Raw genomic sequence first — 20,949 nt, 5'->3', positions numbered from 1 at the left:
TACCGCGAGTTTTGATGCCGGAGTTTTTGTTCGAATAACAATTTTAGACGCGGCCATTGTTTTCTGACCGATTGTATCGAAACTTTCCTGTTTTGATGGAGTGGCGGTTTGGAAAGAAAATGTTAGAAAAAATTCGTTAGAAAAATAGGCGTGGATTCAGCTCTGGTGCTGCTCATTGTGTTGTCCTAAAACTTTTTGTGCTTCGTTTTGCGTATCTTGAGTAGCGAATCCCCCTGCGTAGAATACAGAAGCTTCCGAGTAAAGCTAAGCGTCCACTTGACGGTATCGTACGCAACGGACGCATCGTACGAAACACATCGTATCGGATGTGCGATGCGTACGATGCGGACAGGTGGACGCACTTATATGAGTTTCCATATAAATAATACTACGATCCGTTGCGTGCGATACGTCCGATGCGTACGATACCGACATGTGGAAGCCTTGAAATGTTAGTTATAATATTTGATGCTATTTTAAAACCGTATACTTACTTACTGCAGCCTACGCGTTAATCTAGGTCCAATTTCCGAATGAGGCACAAATAAATTTAATATGGAATCAATTTATTTTTTCTATTTCGATTAGGACTTACTGACTGACGACTAAGTACTTTCACGTTAACGCCAATAAAGTCATAGCCTGAGAATGATAATTTAGTGAATAGATATAATAATAAATATGTGTAAGAGGTAATCTTCGGAACAACTACACGTAGTTTTAAACTTGCATGTTGGATTTTTTTACTTAGTTAATTCTCACTAAAAATGTGTTTGTGTTGCCAAATCCTATTTTAGTGAGAATAAACTATACGTAGGTATTTGAAAAAACCTTTCACCATCCGAAAGGTTATAAATTACTTTATATGGAAATGCCGACAAACTGTTAAGCACTGCCGACAAACTGTTAAGCAGTTTGGCAGATTAGTATTAAGTAAAATCGATGTAACTTTTATTAGACAATAAATAAAAATAAAAAAATATATTTACATGTTTTATGTAACTGACTCTTTATATATGTTCATACCGTGTGAAGTCACTAGGCTTAAAATAACACAAAGACCGATTACCAACCATCGACTGCCATTTCGTAAGAACTTACCGTAAAGTTGCTCAAAACTCGTGTAATGGCAAGTTAGAAAAAGTTTTACATTTTTGTTTTTAGATTTCTTGCGCTATAAAAGTAATAGTTTGATAACACATAATTGATAGCCTGTTGGCGTTGACATGACTATTGTTTGAGACTGTCGGGGATGCTCAAGTGGGGTACAAAAAAAGAGAGAGAAGAAACATAGAAGCGACTTCATGAAGACAATATTTTCTCGAAAGACTACGACCAAAATGGTACAGTTATTAAGAATGAATTAAAGAATTTATTGCACTCTATCTTTTCCCCAGCTTTGCCTGCGTGAAATTCATTTTCATCAATTCATTTCGTAACAAAATATCTTCAAAATCCGTTCGGTAGTTTTTGCGTCAAATACTCCATACATCCATCCACACAAGCTTTATTAGAAAGTACCTAATTAGGATATAAAGGCGAAGTTACTATTACTTAATTCAGGTGGTAAAATATTGCATTATTACTTCTACTCCTTTTGTTCAATCCAATCCAACGCTTATCTAGCATCTGACCTGAAGACGGCTGGCCACGACAGAAGTCACCTTGTCGTCGGCTTTCATAACTAAGTGTCATGGCACACTTTTAAAATCAAGCTTACTACTTTAGGACTTACTGCCCCCCTAGACAAAACGCACTTTTTGATCGAATCGAAAATCGAATCCGTCAAAACTCCATACAAAAAAGGGGCTTTTCGACCACTTTTCGACTGGTTTGCGATTATAATTTGCACTTTGTCTAGACCCACTGTAGACTGTAGGGTAATTCAAGTGCAATCTGTCATTTCAATCTATTCTATTTGTCATTTAGCTTGTTTAATCTGTGCTGAATAAAGTGCACAATATTTAAGCAGGATATGGTTGCACGCGGATTTTTAGAGAGTTAAATCTTTTGGCCAATAGAAAACGTCATAATAGTTATTATATGAACTGGGATTGGTCAATGACTTTTGAAATTAAAATCCGATGGCCTGAAAAAATCGGTTTTCCAACAAACGTCAGTTACGCGCAAGGAGGTTTAGCTATTTATCCATCGAAGTTAATAAGGGAGAAGACATAAGACTAATTTTATTATTTGCCTGCCGCGACCCGGTTTTTACGAACAATGACGATGACGAACGATGAACCAGTAACGAGGAGCACACTTAGCAATGCTTCCAGGTTGCGCCTCGGTATCAATTAAGTAACATTTTCCGTTAAGTTTACTTTATGGCCAACTAAAGGACTTTTGCCGTCTCCATGGACAAACTCGAAGTATGATAACTACAGTCATTGTCAAAATTTTGCACTGCCATTGCCGCTGGATACCATATATCGCTACTATATTCATAGATAATAGACTTTCAGTTAATCGTCAAAATTGACATTGTTTTTTAAATAACAACAAATGGTATGAATTTTTAAATGTGATATTTTTATAAAGGTAAGTCCCCAAAACAACATTTGATAGCCTATTTTCTTTCGTTGGCATCTAAGTTCCTGTTTTCTACATATATGTTACTACTACCTATTGGATAAGTAACTAAGAACTTTGTCGTTTATTCCATGTGAACAAAATCCCTAAAAGCCCATTTGTAATAATATTCTTACTAAACACTGCTGAAAAAGGACTAAACTTCTGAGCTATGAACGTATAATCCAGTAGCATTAAGTAGGTAGGTACGTATAGCGACGTTGGAACTTGATATAGAAGTTAGCTGTTTTATATTTTTTTTCACAGCAGAAATCTTTATCTTTGATCTTAATATCTGATCGTACGTATTGTCTTTTAAAATATTACATTTGCCTAAATAAAAATAACCGACCTGCTGCTTATGTAAATTATAATTATTTATAACCCTACTTACAATGCATAACAATCATAATTAGGTATTATAACCCTACTTAACAATGCATAACAATCATAAGATAGTTTGGCGTATAAGTAAGTAGGTAGGTACTATCTAGGCCGAAGGTGGAAGCGATCGACCCGGAAATATTCTCAACCATCTCAACTATCATAATGTATTTAGAACATTCCCTCCTTACCAATGATATTATAGATAATACCATTGCTCCTTACCATCAATGCAATCGAGCAGACAAAGGACATTGATAAAAATCGCCCTAAGATTTTCAAAGACTTAGTATGTACCATAATTTTATGTATATTTTATTTATTTACTTGCAAGTGTCCAAACCTATCGGACAAGTTGCAGTTCGAAAAAATATTTTAAAAGTATTTAAACGAAATCAAAGTCACCGACATATTGACAGAGCAGAGACAGAGATGCGCTAGAGTCTAATCATTAGACCTTTAGACGGGCGCAGATCCGCCGCGCCCGCAGCGCTTCAGTGGATTATTGCATTTTATGTATATTTAATCACATTTATTTACCTACATTTACATATTTACTCTTTTCTTTAAGTGTAGACACTGTTTATGTATAAGTCCACTATTGCATGCCGTGGCAACCTATAATTAAGGCAGCACTTAGATTAAGTTAAATACGTTGTAAATATTGATTGTCTTCCAGTGTATGTCTTGTTGGTTGTCCTATTAAATAAATAAAATAAATATTTATAGCAACACAATGTTTAAAAATAAAATTTTTCAAAAACGATCAATTTAATCGATTATGTCTATTCTAAATGGACATCCCTATTTGTTAGTCAAATTGTCATTCACTCGCATCACCTTTTCTCTCTCACTCACTCTTGCTGTGTTGCTGTCTTGCTTGATCCTTCTTTGTGATTCGTTTGTGCTTTAGCTTTTATTTTCGGAACTTTATTAACTACAAACTTGGCTATTCAAACGGACTCTGATTGATTGCAATAACGACATACTCAGCCTGGGATTTACTGTTTTTGTGTGGCTCGGCCAAGGCTCGGCTGGTGGTTCTATGGTGTTAGAAAATGAGCAACTTAATTATACACAACAATGGGCAGCACCTCGATCGGTAAGTACCTACATTTTGCTCTGCAATCTTATGAATAAGTACTAGCCTTGCCAAACTTCTGAATTGCCATTCTCATGGCGGGTTGTCTTGAAATGAATGTTCCGCTATTATCTGTGGTTCAACCCTGGACAGTGTGGACAGCCAGGCCCGATTCGATTGTAAGAAACTAGTCGATGGTACAGCGCAATGGAGGCATGAGCGAAACAACAATTATGTTGACAATCCAGCTGGTTTTGGTGTAAATCTAAGGAATTATTTACTTTGACACTATCTCCCTGCTCTCAATGAAAGCTTGTTTTGTTTTGTTTTTTGGAACTAAGACTACTAGATTATTATTTTTTGTAACTAAGTTTGTAACACGTCATAATTAATTATTATAACAACAATGCTTATTTACTAAAGCTGTTTAACCCTACCCTCTGACCCAAAATTCTACTAACAGCACATAATATTGAATTATCATTTTTTTTATGGTTTGCGGCTCAATTTATTCAACGCACAGGAGTATGTGTGGCATGGCATGCAATGAATCTATTTATTTTTACAGGTTACAGCTCATGATCTTATATGCACAACATGTTGGACCCAAGCCCAAGATACAACACAAATGCATCTACTTCAAATCTTAGCAGAAAATGTGTGCTTTGCAGTAGAACACTAGAGCCTAGAACACGTTCACATCAGCTCATGTCCCTGAGAACTAACACTCAACATCATATTAACATCAGGAACATAATTGTGGAACGACTAACTCCATTAGAGGTAATGCACGCTAAAGTCCTTATTTAATAAAATGTTATTGGCTATACAATCAGTCTAATTCTTGTAAAGTTATTGGTTTCTGTAAATTAATACTAAAATAAAATAATTTAAGTGCGGGACATTAAAAAACTGATAATTTTTTAAACTTATTTCTAATTATTATTATTTTTAAACAGGTTACTGCAAATGACTACATCTGTGGGGCTTGTCACTCATTATTGCAAAGAGATACCACACCTACTTCACAAGACTCTCCAGATATGCCAACCGGTGCCCCGGTAGGTCACCAACAAGTTTGTGTTGGATGTGGTTGTTCATTATTGCGAACTTGAAGTCATTGTTTGGATACAGAGAATAATCAAGATATATTAAACATTGTTCGAAATTGGATTCAACCCAGAGAGGTAAGAGCCCTGCCAGTTTTATCCCAACTAATATTATAAATGCGAAAGTAACTCTGTCTGTCTGTCTGTTTGTTACGCTTTCCCGCTTAAACCTCGCAACCGATTTTGATGAAATTTGGCATAGAGATAGTTTGAGTCCCGGGAAAGAACATAGGATAGTTTTTATCCCGGTTTTTGAAACAGGGACGCGCGCGATAATGTTTTTCTGTGACAGACAAAATTCCACGCGGGCGAAGCCGCGGGCGGAAAGCTAGTAATACATAAAAATAATTATGCCGGTTTATTATAATAATAAAAAAGGTTTTTTCCGAATCAGCCTTCCCATCCTTCAACTCCTTCCATTGCTTTCAATCTGCCACTACTCTCATCCATACAGGTTATACAGGGTGGAAACGATAAGTGATCTCACTCGATTATTTCTAAACTACACAAGATATCGAAAAACTGGTTACTCATCCTGAAAGTGCTTCACGAGCTCTTTCTAACGGTATCAGTAAATAGTTACAGAATTAACTGGATCTATCCGAAAATTCAATTTTTTTAGCCTCCATACTAAATGTATGCCAGCCACACAATATTAAAAGTGTTATAGATCACTTATCGTTTCCACCCTGTATAATACAAATAGACTTATATTATTAAAATATTGCAATATTATTACTTACATAATATTAAACATAATTTTTACTATTATAAAGCCAGTTAAAAATTCCCTGAGCCAAATAAACTCAGTAAAGTTTTATTTATACTTCCTGCATAACAACAGACTACTCTTTTGAACTACCACTATTCTCACTCTCAATCCTCGTTCCTCATTCATCCCTTTCGTTTCCTCCATAGACCAATCATTCCTCATCATTCAGCGTTCAAATCATAAATTATCTTTCATCACTCATCTTACTATTCCGTTACACACAAAAGTCGTTAATCCTATATAAATATTGCTCTTCTTATTGTTGAACTGTGAATCTGATGTTTTATTTTATTTTCAGATTCGTCCTTCAGATCTTCTTTGCCATAGATACTATCAGAGAGCACGAATTACTACAGTTGGTGCTTATTTAATGAAGCTAAGGACCGGTGATTCAGATGACAGAATAGCTACATTACTTGGCATTTCAAGGAGTACTCTTACAAAATATGTAATGAAAGCACGCAGTATGATGGAGGAACATTTCGTACCAGCACATTTAGGGTTACAACATATTAGTAGAGAGGAAGTAGCCCAAAGAAACCTTTATGTTCCAGTCTCTTTTCGGGAAGCCAGGAAACGATTTACCACAAAGAAAGGCTATTGTCATCATGGATGGTACATACATACATTTATGTGCAAAAAAGTAGCAATTATGCATACCAAAAAAAAAACTTATTCCCTATACAAATATCGGAATCTCGTTAAACCATTTATGGTACTTTGTTGTGATGGCGACATCATTGATGTATTGGGCCCATATTTAATAGAAAATGTAGAACATGACCATTAATAAATAATAAGTACCTACATACGTATTTTCATTTATACCTACATAACTGCCTACTTACCCTTGGGTCGGAATAAAGATATTTTTGGATTTAAATGTAAGTAAAATATATTAACTTCTTTTTAAAAAATGTTTGGCTTTTCCGTAGGCATTCCTATTTTTCCAATACGCAAAGTTCTATTTGCTGCTATTCATACGGTTTGACAAAGGGGTTCTTTATCGATCTACGATTTAAAGTGTAATTAAGACGTCTCTCCTACATATCTATACCTACTTATAATAAATCTGTAGAGAGGTCAATTCTGTACATGAAATATAATTTTCAAAATAACTATCAGGGGGTGATACTGATGCCAAAAATGCAATCAGTAAAATTTTTGTCTGTCTGTCTGTCCGTCTGTATGTTCCTTATAGAAACAAAAACTACTAGACGGATTTTAACGAAACTTGGTACAATTATTCTTCATACTCCTGGGCAGGTTATAGTATACTTAGGAATTCCCACGGGAACAGGAATTAGCGGGAAAATCCTTTTGTATGAAAAATCTAAACCGCTTAAGTTAGACGCTTTAAATTTCGCACGTAGGTACTTTAGTAAACTAATTCCCACGGGAACGGGAATTCGCATTATTATACATATAATTCTTGACAATAAATAGTTTTATTAGCAACTAGCGGCCGCCCGCGACTTCGTACGCGTGGATCCCGTTTTACCCCCTTCATCTATCTTACGCGGTTTAGATTTTTTCGTTCAAATGTTTTTTCCCGTTCACGTGGGAATTTTGCAATATCCTGTTGTAACTAAGCTTTAAGTTTATTAAGATACCTACATGTCAAATTTCAAGCGTCTAACTAAAGCGGTTTAGATTTTTCATACAAAGGGATTTTCCCACGAATTCCAGTTCCCGTGGGAATTAGTTTACTAAAGTACCTACGTGCGAAATTTAAAGCGTCTAACTTAAGCGGTTTAGATTTTTCATACAAAAGGATTTTCCCGCTAATTCCTGTTCCCGTGGGAATTCCTAAGTATACTATAACCTGCCCAGGAGTATGAAGAATAATTGTACCAAGTTTCGTTAAAATCCGTCGAGTAGTTTTTGTTTCTATAAGGAACATACAGACAGACAGACAGACAAAAATTTTACTGATTGCATTTTTGGCATCAGTATCACCCCCTGATAGTTATTTTGAAAATATATTTCATGTACAGAGTTGACCTCTCTACAGATTTATTATAAGTTCGTTCGTTCGTTCGTTTCAGCCGAAAGACGTCCACTGCTGGACAAAGGCCTCCCCCAAGGATTTCCACAAAGACCGGTCCTGCGCCGCTTGCATCCAGGTACTTCCCGCGACCTTCACCAGATCGTCGGTCCACCTAGTGGGAGGCCTGCCCACGCTACGTCTTCCAGCTCGTGGTCGCCACTCAAGAACTATTTATTATAAGTACCTATAGAAGATAGAAAATGGAAATGTACTTCTGTTATGCTAATAACCTCAAAATCTGAAGCATTTTTCCTATTGTAACGAATCTCCCGCTTATCCGTGCTTTAAGTATCTACACTAATATTATAAAGAGGAAAACTTTGTTTGTTTGGTTGTAATGAATAGACTCAAAAACTATTGGACCGTTTTTATTAAATTCTTTCACCATTCGAAAGCTACATTATCCACGAGTAACAGGCTAAATTTTATTTTGGAAAATAATAGGGTTCCGTAAAATATGTAGGTACCTAATGTAGGCCACGCGCGCGAAGCCGCGAGCGAAAAGCTAGTGGAGTATAAGGTGACAATCGTTAAGTAATTTCACATATAAAAATCATTATTTCATTGCTTGGGGGTCTTGGGGCGAACGATGTATGGACGCAGAACAATATCCTTTATTTTCAAATTTAAGCAAAAAGCATTCTGTGGTTATAAAATACCTATGCTTATTTGCACCTAGTTTATCAATCACCATGTTAATTCCATGCTTTCTATCCAGTCGACTGCTCTAACGACAAGGGTGGGCAGTCGTTGAGATGACAGCGCGAAAATCGTCGGCATCCACTAATTATGACCCTTATGTACCACTATATTGACAAAGTTCTCCGTCTTCGTACGCGATATTGGAAATTTGGCATCTACCATCGGCTGATCTGACATTAGGCGTAGTCTGGCTTTGATATTCAATTGTCAACTGTATTACCTTGACAATCAGTTCAAAATTGATTACTAGAAAATTATTTGACAGACGATTTCTACTCTCGACAAATGCATTTGAATTAGCCCACTGTATTTATTGTCCGTGGTTCATAATCTTTTCTTAAAGGTTTTAAACCTTTGTTTGTTAACTGTCATCCGCTTTACATTGGAGGCAAGTCGAACCTAAATTTCGAACTCCTCCTATGTTCTTCTGATTAATTTCGTTGAGGGTCCAATGAGAGTTTAACTTTCCCCCGGGACAAACTTGACCTTCATTGGTTGGGTTTTTGTGGCGGTCAAGCTGTAGATCCTGGCTACACAGGAGTTGCAGTGGTGGGAACGAGAGGTGGGAATAGTCCCGATACTGTAGACTTGCAGAGTCTACACACCAAGCCCGCCGACAACCCGGCGGAGTAGTGTCGGCGGCTCTGTTTCAAAAGAATCATGTCTATGTCACAAATAACTTGAAAAGATCGAACTGCCTAAGGCGGGAATCGAACCCACGACCTTTTGCTTGCCGGACGACCACTCTTCCATCTGAGCTACTTAGACACTGGATCATACATCACACACTGGATGTCTACGACCTGACTTTTTATGACTTTTGACGATAAGTCAAAGTCGACGACTCATATATCGGCGGGTTAGTGTGTAGACTGCATTACAGTTTCCGACAGGCGTTCTGACTGATAAGTTCTGGATTTGCTATCATGAACTTATGTTTTGTAAAACCTTTTGTAAACTACGGACTAAATAAAACAAATTACATACATAAAAATTGATTTACAAATAAATTGATTTCTCTAATACATTACGTAGAAGTATCACTTACGACTTATTCGCACTCATATTATTTCTCACAGCTTAGCACACCCTTCCGATTGAAAGGCTCGGATATTTCAATTATTCAGGGAACAGAAACGTTCGCCCGTAATTGGATATCAATGTCAAAGACACGTTTATTTTTGGTCGTGACTTTTGACGTCACTCTAAGTGTGATCATTAAGTTTTGGGCACGTGTATAAATGGTACTCGTGAGCTTATGACCGCAGTCTGTGGAGGAACACTATCTGTGGTCGCGATCCTCATCAATGAAGGATCTAGCTCATAGATTCATAGAGTCATCGTAAAGGTAGCAGGGAAGCGCTGGACGCAGGCCGCTACCAATCGATCAACATGGAAAGCATTGGGGGAGGCCTATGTTCAGATGATGATGATAGACTCCATATTTGGTAGTAGAAAACGTGTGTGCTGCAATTTCTGCATCTTTTTCATCATCATCATTAGATCATTTAGCCCCTACTGTAGGAGCACACCCTGTATATTTTACCAGATACAAATTGAGGAAAGACATGATGTTCACATGTTTCTGATGAGAGGAGAAGGAGTGGACAATATTAATTAAGTTTTCTAATCGTACGTTTCACCTAAATGACGTCCAAAGCTGGACAAACACCTCCCCAAGGATTTCCAGAACGAGCGCAGCCCACGTCCAGCTACTTAGGTACATACTATTATCCAAATCACACCTTTTTTTTTAATATAAGTAACTAGCTTTCCGCCCGCGGCTTCTGCGCGTGGAATTTTGTCTGTCACAGAAAAACTTTATCGTGCGCGTCCCTGTTTCAAAAGGCGGGATAAAAATCGGGACTCAAACTATCTATATGCCAAATTTCATCAAAATCGCTTCAGTGGCTTAAGCGTGAAAGCAAGGGAGTTACTTTCGCATTTATAATATTAGTATAGATAGATTTGTTCTGCAGAAATTACTATCTCGTTAACCCCTCCAACTAAACTAAATATTAATTTGTGTTAAGATTTACCTAACACCAAATTACTTTCAGCTATTTATAATTTAAGAAACCTATTAGTTTTAGTCAAAAGACTGCCAGTATAATACAAACAAATTTCTCACCATCTCGTTACGATTAGTGCCCCAAATTTTATTTTCAGGCCTCAAGCACAATGGAGGTGTCCGTCATTCACTCGTCTACGTATTTTCTTTTAACTAATGGAGCTTATTCATACTTCATTAGAGCTTAACCTTCAGGATAAAACGAGATATTGAAGATCTTTGAATGAGATTTTATCTTAAAAAGCCTTGAAATCTCAATGGTTTTGAAATTCATAACTAAGTATGTAATTTTTCAGCACCTAAGTATACTTTCTATATTATTTAAAGCTCTTTATTATTATAAAGCTGAAGAGTTTGTTTGCTTTAATTAAACGCCCTAATCTAACGAACTACTGTTCTGTTTTTTTTGTGTTGAATAGAAAGGAAGGCATTAGGCTATTTATAACATCACTCTACAGCCAATAGGTAACAATAAAGAAAAATGTTGCAAAAGTGAGAAATACTATTCAAACTATTTGCACGCGTACGAAGTCGCGGGCACAGCTATTAATTAAATATTTTGTTAAACAATGTCGACACTTAGGCTGGGTTGCACCATCTTACTTTAACTTTGATCAAAAATCTGTCAAACTCCATACAAAAAACACCGGTTATCGTTAAAGTTACGGTCAAAGTTAGGTGGTGCAACTCGGCCTTAATGGGTTAAATATTCAGTCGTAAAACAAAACATCGTTCATGGATCAGCAATATTAACTTGTAGAACATGTCCATTTACGTTTAAGCCCTATTCAAATTGGGTCCTTTATTTAATTCTAAAAAGCTTATCTAAATAATCCTTGAGTGCTCGAGTGTTATGGTTTGAATAGGGATAAAGGTTGGCGCGCACTTATCAACTGTGGTACCTAACTTACAACGTATGGTACGTAAAAGTTTATATTACAATTTATTACAGTAATATTTTTATTACACAGTAATATTACAGTAATATTTTTTTTACTCTTATCAAGGCAGATATTTGACCGCAATCGCACCTGGTGTTAAGTCAGATGCATAGTAATTATTTAATTTATTTAAAACTTATAATAATATGCCCATAATTCACAGTAGGTACATAAGGCGAACTTAATGCCATTCGGTATTATCATCCAGTTAACCTTAATAATATTATTATTGAGGTTAACCTAATGATTGTAGTGTTTAGGCAGTGGGAGGTAAGATAGCCAGTTCCTATGTGTTAAGGATTCCGGGTGAAGCTTCACCTTGGGTCTGATCAACTCTTTCAACAGGCAACTCGGTTGAGAGTAAAAAAACCTAATCAGTAGTAACAAATAACAGAGGTTCGTTCGTTCGTTCATTTCAGTCAAATGACGTCCACTGCTGGACAAAGGCCTGCCCCAAGGTTTTCTATAATGAACGGTCCTGCGCTGCCCGCATCCAGGCTCTTCCCGCGACCTTTACCAGAGTCCCAATTACGGTAATTTTTAACGTCTCCAGTCCAGACGCGCTTCTTCGATTCTGCGATACGATTGGTCAAAACAGCGTACGTCAGCTGTTTACGATTACCGTAATCGGAGCTCATATCGTCGGTCCACCTTGTAGGAGGCCTGCCCACGCTACGTCTTCCAGCCCGTGGTCGCCACTCGAGAACTTTCCTGCCCCAACGGCCATCGCCTCTACGAGCTAAGCTAAGCTAACAAAGGTTAATTTGATGTTATTAGTTCGTTAGTTTCTTTCACGCAATTTGCCTTGTAAAACTAGAATTTTTATAATAACACCAAACTTAACCTAAAACAATTTTGCAGACCAATGAGCGAATGATTTAAATGAGTCGCAACAATAAAGATGCTACTTAGAAATAAAAGAATATAAAAGCGTTTCAAACTCTTTTGGCAAATGTGAAGTTTAATTGGTAACTCTACATATTATGTAATAAATAATATATACTAATAAATAATAAATAAATCTTTATTTTACTCACACAAAAATATAACTATAAGTGTGTTATAGAATGCTGTTTGTTTTCATAACAATGAAATAAATAAATAAAGTAATAAATGGTCTAGTGCTGGTTACATAAAATTAAATGTGCGAAGACCTTACCATACTAAAACCTAACAAATATTGACTCAACATTTTTATCATGATCTGAACTAAATTTTACTATTTTTAATTAATTTAGTTAATCTTCTCATATACACAACGAAGGGCGTCCAGGTTATCATTCCATTTTAGCAAGATTTGTCGGCACTAATCTTGTTATTTTAAAATTAGGAGGTAACCTTTTGAAGTTAAGGTTAGTGTAAAAGCAATTTTGCGCTAATTCTTAAAACATAATATTATTTTAGTAATTTGTCCAGTAGTGACGTCATTTGGATGAAAAAACTAATTACTATAATTTTGGTAGAAACTTTTATGTTGAGGTATGAGTTCTTCTCCATAATGGTTTCCAAGTCTCCACAGAATTGACTTTTGCCCATAGAGATTCGGGTGATATAATTTACTACGCAGCCGCCCGCGACTTAGTACGCGTGGATCCCGTGTTACCCCCTTAGAAGTAAAATTTTGCAAAATCCCGTCTTAGTGAGCACCTATATACATTCTAAAAGGAACCCCCATGCAAAATTTGAGACTCCTAGCACTTGTAGTTTCTAAGATTTGGAGTAGAGAGTGAGATGTTTAAATAGATAGATCAGCTACTGTAGGTACCAATACAAAACCTAAACGACTAGCTAGTTTAATTAAAATATTTTGCGTAGGTATAATGATAAGTAGGTATCTTATTACATAAGGCAACTTGTCTATGACAGACAGCTTCACATCACTATCGTTCAATCTCATTCGGTCCGCGCGCGCGTTCACTCTTCCATTCACTGTATCCCTCTCTCGCCTATCAGCCACCGAACCGGCTTGACGTGCCGGCCGGCACGTTAACTAGCAATTTATTTCAATGTAATATTGTCCAAAAGTACAATAAATTCTCAAACTCAAGAATGCATTTTATTAAGTAGTTCTGCGTGAACACAACTAAAATAGTTATTTTATGATTAAGTTCTTCACTAACTAATTTTAGAATTATGTCTTACAAAGTTTACTTATATTAATGAGTTCTAATAAAGCTATTAATTTTAGGAAGCCATATTACTTACCTAATCTACGATCTTTGGGCTTCTATTATAAGTAAACTTAATTAACATTAACTTTAGGAATAAAAATCTTTTCTCTCATTCAATAATTTGCTTTTTTGAAAACTTGAATATAAACTACTTCTAAGTTCAATCGAAGCATGAATATTTAGTATTTACTGAATAAACTTGTTTGTTTTGAAATTCAGACGTCTTTATAAATAGGTACTCGTTTCCAGATTTCGTTTTTATAAATGTCATAGTATCCTAAAATAGAATTCGGTAAACCTCCTTTAAGAACCTTTTACACATGCGTAAATTACAGACAAAGCTCTATAATAATATTGTTTTCAATGTAATCTAAACTCACACATGAGGTGGGTTTTAGAATCGCGCTGACCGCTCGCTGATCGTCGGCGCTGACAGATCAATATGTATGTAATTGAAGGGAACGTTCCTGAGTGACGCTGATCGCTCAGCGCCAACGCTTCATACATTTCGACTGTCAGCGCTGACAGTCAGCGTGCGTCAGCGTGACTCTAAAACCAGCCTAAACTGTCACATAAAAAACTAGCGAGTTTTATTCCCAAGATAGCATTAAACAAATTAAATAAATACATAATTTTAACGACCACAACTCACCTATAATTTTTTCCTAAGCTGCACCCGCTTTTTGGAAGTTATTAAAAGTGCACTTACCGTTGCATTAGCATTCACTTACTGTACAAAAAGTCCCCCACAAAAATTACATACGGAACCTTCCGCTTAGTCAGCAATACTGTACCACACACAAAGTAAAACGGTCTCTACATACCTACATACCCAATATTTTAATTTGAACTTTTCGTACTGCTGATTTGACAATGCTTAATTATTGGTTCAACCAGTCTAACGAACGACCTAGCTCCCTCTCGAATTACAATGCGGCCGTCACTATCCACAATAGCCGAACGGTGTAGGGGTCGGACTGGCCCACTCGTGATCCGGGGAACGCGGAATCGAATCCCGCCGCCACTCAACTATTGTCTATTGTCGTGAGCATATTTAGCTTAGTACGAGGGGCTAACGGGACTTAGTAATTTGTGCAATACAAATTACTAATGATAATGACTTAAAAAAAGATACCTAAGTAAATCATTGGGCTATTGTCACCAATTTCAGTCTACACACTTGTCAAAAGTCATAGAAAGTATAAGTCGTCGACATGTTGTTTTTTTCAATAAGGCCGCCGACACCACGCCACCGGGCTGTCAACTGTCAGTGTGTAGAGATCTTAAACTTGTAGGTATAAATCTTGCTGAGCTCTGGCTCTGGCGGTTCTCTTTGCGCTACCGTCAACTCGTTAAAAAGTCCTTGAACGAAGGGAGGTGATGATTCAAACGCCACAACCCTGTCGTGTCCGATGCACATTAAAACCGCGAATGCCTCGTTTCCACAGTTTTACACGCCAGCCATATTCAATGTGGTATAACTTTGGACTTAATCATCGTAAGAATAACTAGATACGGCACACAAACAATAATGTGACGTCTAGACTCTGTAGCAGTGATGTTATGGATATCCGTAACCGTAACCGAAACTTTCGGATATCCGAAATAAAAAAATATCCGAAACCGTAACCGTAACAGATTCAAAAGTTTCGGATAGTTTCGGATGTAGGCAGTTTAAATTGATTTTGTATAGCATTATATGTAAAAACATAAAAGCCTGATTTTCTTTTATAATGCCATCTACTTAGTATCATTTTTTTATTACTTTTTATTCGATGTAAAGTGTGCAGCCATGAATGAACCGTGTTGGACAACTATTGCAAATAACATTCTTAAGCACAGATATACGTTACCATAACCGAAACTTTCGGATATCCGAAATAAAAAAATATCCGTAACCGTAACCGAAACCGGTATATTATTCCTATATCTGTAACCGTATCCATAACCGAAACTCTACCAATTCTCTACCAAGGTGGAACGGAGCAGAGAAATGTTTTGAATAACCAGCCAGATTTCACTCTGTCAATTTCATTCAATCTGAATGACATCTGATTGTTTGTCCAAAACATTTCTACAAAATCTTGGATGCAATTAAAAACGTTGCCTTTTGCGAGATACGATTCCCTAACCGCAGGTTTTGTATTCCGGAGTGTGAACTATTCATATTTAGCCTAACAGGGTATCGATACACCAATGGACAAGTTTCGTGACGTTGAAAACATTAGATTTCACTGAATGGGATTAAAATATAGAACAAAACTAAAAAAGCTGGTGAAGTTATTCCTAGTCTTAATTTTGTAAAATATATTTAAAATATTTTTTAAAACATTTCAAACGTAACGAGTACGCGTAATTTACGCAACAAAAGAACGCTACCTACTTTAAAAGTAGGTAGCGTTCTTTTGTTTCTGTATTCGACGCTCATTTCCAGAAACTTTTAAATCTTCGTTCGTACATAAAGTTAAAATCAGAACGCAAACGGTTCGTAGAAACGAGGATAAAAACTGCCAATTCACTCACGTGGCATTGTTGTGCCGGTAATTGACTGTTTGTACATTCCACGGTCAAAAATCGTCGATTCCAAAGAGTTATTTAGAGGTGAAGTTCAAATAAAAGCAAAAATAAATGAAACGTTTTCGTAAATTCCAAAGCTGAACGGATGAAATTGAGGCTCGGGTTTGTTTATTAGGTAAAATTTGCTACAAGCGATCAGAATTTTGGTTAAAAAAAACCGGCCAAGTGCGAGTCGGACTCGCGCACCGAGGGTTCCGTACAAACCTGCAAGGTTTACAAAGTTCGTTCATTACGACAATCGAGTCATAACTATGGTATTTTTATTGCAAAATGAAATTCATAAATTTATATTTATTAAAAAATATATATTTTGTAATGTAACTAAAAATTTAAGGTTTTCGGAATTTTTCCTTCATGTGTGCTATAAAACGTTGCTTCATGCCAAATTTCAAGATTCTAGGTCGACTGGAAGTACCCTTTAGGTTTTGATTCCCTTGCGAGTACTTGCGAGTTTCAAAATATGCAGCTTAAATTGCTGTTTCTTTTGATTGCGTTGACATAGAAGTTTGATTTTGTTACAGCTTAAAGGTATTATAGACCTGAGTATTTGGTATGAATTTCAATTTAATACCTCTACGCGTTTATGAGGAAATGGGTAGTAAGTTTAAAATTATTAAAAAAATATATATTACTAGCGGCCGCCCGCGACTTCGTACGCGTGGACCTCGTTTTACTCCATAAGGGGTGGAGTTTCGTAAAATCCGCTCTTAGCACCTATAGCGCATACATTTTAAATTTCAACTCTCTTACTTTAAACACATAGGACTTTCATAATATAAACTTCCAACCCTCCTTTTATCTCCTTAGGCCCAGTAGTTGATTTCTAATGATACATTTTCAGTATACTTATGTACCACCACCACCACCATCATTTCAGCCATAGGACGTCCACTGCTGAAAATAGGCCTCCCCCAATGCTTTCTATGTTGATCGATTGGAAGCGGCCTGCGTCCAGCGCTTCCCTGCTACCTTTACGATGTCGTCGGTCCACCTTGTAGGTGGAAGTTCCACGCTACGTTTTCCGGTACGCGGCCTCCATTCCAGAACCATTCTGCCCCATCGGCCATCAGTTCTGCGTACTATGTGCCCTGCCCATTGCCACTTCAGCTTGCTAATCCGTCGCTATGTCAGCGACTTTGGTTCGTTTACGGATCTCCTCATTTCTGATTCGATCTCGCAAAGAAACACCAAGCATAGCCCTTTCCATAGCACGCTGTGGAACTGAGCTTCTGTATAAGGCCTATAGTGAGAGGCCACGTTTCCGAGCCATAAGTTATCACTGGTAACACACATTGGTTATACACTCTAGTCTTCAGGCATTGAGGTATTTTGGACGATAAGATGTTGCGTAGTTTCCCGAACGCTGCCCAGCCGAGTTGGATTCGACGATTGACCTCCTTCTCGAAATTGGACCTACCTAGCTGGATCGTTTGTCCGAGGTAGACATACCTACTTGTCGACAATCTCGAGAATTGAGCTTCCAACTGAAACTGGTTAGGGCGCAACATGGACATTCGACATAAGCTTCGTTTTGTCCATGTTCATCCTCAGGCCTACCTGTTGGGAAAATCGATTAAAGTCTTCGAGCATTGTGCCAAGATCTTCCAACGATTCTGCCATGACCACAATATCGTCGGCAAACCGATATGTACACAGTACCACGATGTACCGAACATTTAAACTTTCAAGTCTCTTACTTTAAAAACCGAGGACTGCAATACAAACTTCTAACCCCCTTTTTAACTCCCATAAGGTTTGAATTTTGCAAAATTTCGTTTTAGTGACTACCTACGTGTTACAGCGACAATTTAGTGTCCTTTGAATTCATTCTGTGCCTTTGATCACCCACGGATACGATGTCCTAGGTGAGCCAAGTGGACTCTAGTTAAATTATTATTTTAGTGTCCTTTGATCATCTACAAACAAATCACACCTCCTCTGAATAGTCACATGTCCAATTGTTGTACTACATATTTTGTTTTGTAACATTTTTGATATTTTCTAAAAACCGCAATAAACAAATTGGACATGTATGTGACAATTCAGAGGTATATCTTTCTTTATCTTTGGACAATCTCACACAGCGCCATCTAGCCCCAAAGTAAGCAATTAATATGCTTGTGTTATGGGTAGGGTTTCTGATTTCTCGACTTATTTTTTTTCTCGAGTTTCGGGAATTCTCGAGGCCAAAGTCTCGAGTTTTCTCGGGTCTCGAGTCTTTTAATTAAAACTGTTGAAATCGGTTGAAATTTATTAAAAACACGGGTTTTTATTAATGTTATAATGTGTCTGGGTTATAATCAATAATACTGTAATGTTTCAACGAAATCCGTTCAGTAGTTTTTGCGTGAAAGAGTAACAAACATCCAGACATCCACACAAACTTTCGCATTTATAATATTAGTAGGATAATTATAACTTAGTAATTAACTAAAGGAACAAAAGTCATAAAGTCGCGTGTACTTTAAGGATTAATAACCATAAATATCTGGAGCTCCAATTGAATCACTTGTTTTCCAAAGAACACAAGTCCAAATTAATTGAAAAATTACGATAATAAACCTACATTTACAAACAAAAAAAACTTTTAAATAAATTTTTAAACTTAAAGATAATGACTTGAATAAACGTATTTACGAGTACCTAAACTAACAGATAGTTAACAAAAAATTTTCAGTCTTTAAATCAGTCAGTTATACAAACATAATAAAATATAGCATACTCGTAGGTGAACATTATTAGTTTCGGTTAAGATCATTAATTGCAAATTAAATTAATTAAAAAAAGGAAAGACTAGGCCAGTCTAAACGCAAAGTTAACCTATTAAATAATTAAAAAACTTACTTTTGTCTAAGAAAATAGGCTTTCAAGAATATTAAAGCTTCAAAATCGAAACTCGAGAATTCTCGAGCTCCGGTAATTTTTTTCTCGTCTCGAATGAAGCCAAATTTCTCGAGTTTTCTCGAGTTCGAGAAAGCTCGAGCAGAAACCCTAGTTATGGGTGCTAGATTAACGGATATACTACTTATATACTTTTTTTTTTTAAATACATACATATTATACATAGTAACACCCAGACCCGTCACAGAAATTAAAATTCATCATTTCAATTTCTGCCCGGCCGGGAATCGAACCCGGGACCTCTCGGCATAGTAGTCCGTTCTGAACCACTACACCAAACGGCCGACAAGAGACAAGAGGTATAATTTATTTATAGGTGATCAAAGAACACTAAAAAAATAATTTAACTGGAGTCCATTTTGATCATCTTGGTGATCAAAGCCAGGTGATCAAAGTGGTATAGACCATTAACCCCTATGAGAACTCTTTTGAGACTTGTAGTTTCTGAGACTTCGTGATGAGTGAGTGAGTCACTTAGTCATTCAATGACCTTTCTTTCTACTAAAATTATACGTACCTATAGTAATTATCATGAAAATCAAATAAGTAAGTACCTACCAACCTAAGTAATTAAAATAAAGACCCTACCAAAAAATTAACAAATAACATACAGAAAATAAAAACGAAGTAATTCTTATCCTATTCAACTACAATCGCCCACGCGCCCATCCCATTTGTCCGCCGCTGAACCGTACCCTAATATTCATCTCGGTAGATGGCGGCACATAGTAAGAATTTGCAAGGAAGTTTGTAAAAGTCACTAATTAACACTTTGATTTGCTCGTTTAATTAAACACAGTGAATGATTCAAATAGGTGGTACATACAGTGAATGGTTTAATTACATAAAATATCTTTATTTCTTAAATTTTCAAAATTAGGTATTTACGAACAGCGCTATTCATAGCATGTAATATTTAGTTACTAATTTACTAATGATGTCGATAGATGGCGTTTGACAGCTTTGCCTTCATGAATATTTACGTACCTCAGAAATGTTTGTCAGGCGCAAGAAGATTTTAACCAATGACGATAGATGGCGCTTTTCCACGTCTTATGAAAATCCCAAATATTTTACGGGACCCTATTTTTTTCCAAAATAAAATTAGGCCTATGTTACTCGTGAGTTATGTAGCTTTCGAATGGTGAAAGAATTTTTAAAATCGGTCCAGTAGTTTTTGAGCCTATCCATTACAACTAAACAAACAAACAAACAAACAAACAAACAAACAAACAAACAAACAAACAAACAAACAAACAAAGTTTTCCTCTTTATAATATTAGTGTAGATGTGATGTAACTAAAAATTTATGGTTTTCGTAATTTTTCCTTTATCTATGCTATAAGACGTTGCTTCGTACTAAATTTCAAGATTCTGAGTTCACGGGAAGCACCCTGTAGGTTTTGATTCCCTTGCAAGTGTCGAAAATTTGCGGCATAAACGGCTGTATCTTTTGATTGCGTTGGCTTAGAAGTTTGATTTTTTCACAGCTTCAAGGGACAGTAGACCTGAGTAATTGATATAAATTTCAGCTTCATACCTCCACGCGTTCTTGAGAAAAAGGGTCTTGACAGACGGACGGACGGACAACAACAAAGTGATCCTATAAGGGTTCCGTT

At 36.6% G+C, this 20,949-nt stretch overlaps 1 long non-coding RNA gene across 1 annotated transcript; it reads left to right on the top strand.

Moving 5' to 3' along the window:
• Positions 1–3,801: 3,801 nt before the first annotated feature.
• On the top strand, positions 3,802–6,724 carry LOC135077804 (uncharacterized). Its single transcript, XR_010258510.1, has 4 exons — positions 3,802–4,057; positions 4,605–4,819; positions 4,996–5,223; positions 6,216–6,724. It is a non-coding gene; the product is annotated as an uncharacterized LOC135077804 (long non-coding RNA).
• The last annotated feature ends 14,225 nt before the right edge of the window (positions 6,725–20,949 follow it).

This window comes from Ostrinia nubilalis, chromosome 14 (genome assembly GCF_963855985.1).
Source record: "Ostrinia nubilalis chromosome 14, ilOstNubi1.1, whole genome shotgun sequence".
NCBI lineage: Eukaryota > Metazoa > Arthropoda > Insecta > Lepidoptera > Crambidae > Ostrinia > Ostrinia nubilalis.
The sequence above is the reverse complement of the archived record's forward strand: the minus strand, read 5'-3'. Positions and strand labels throughout refer to the sequence as shown.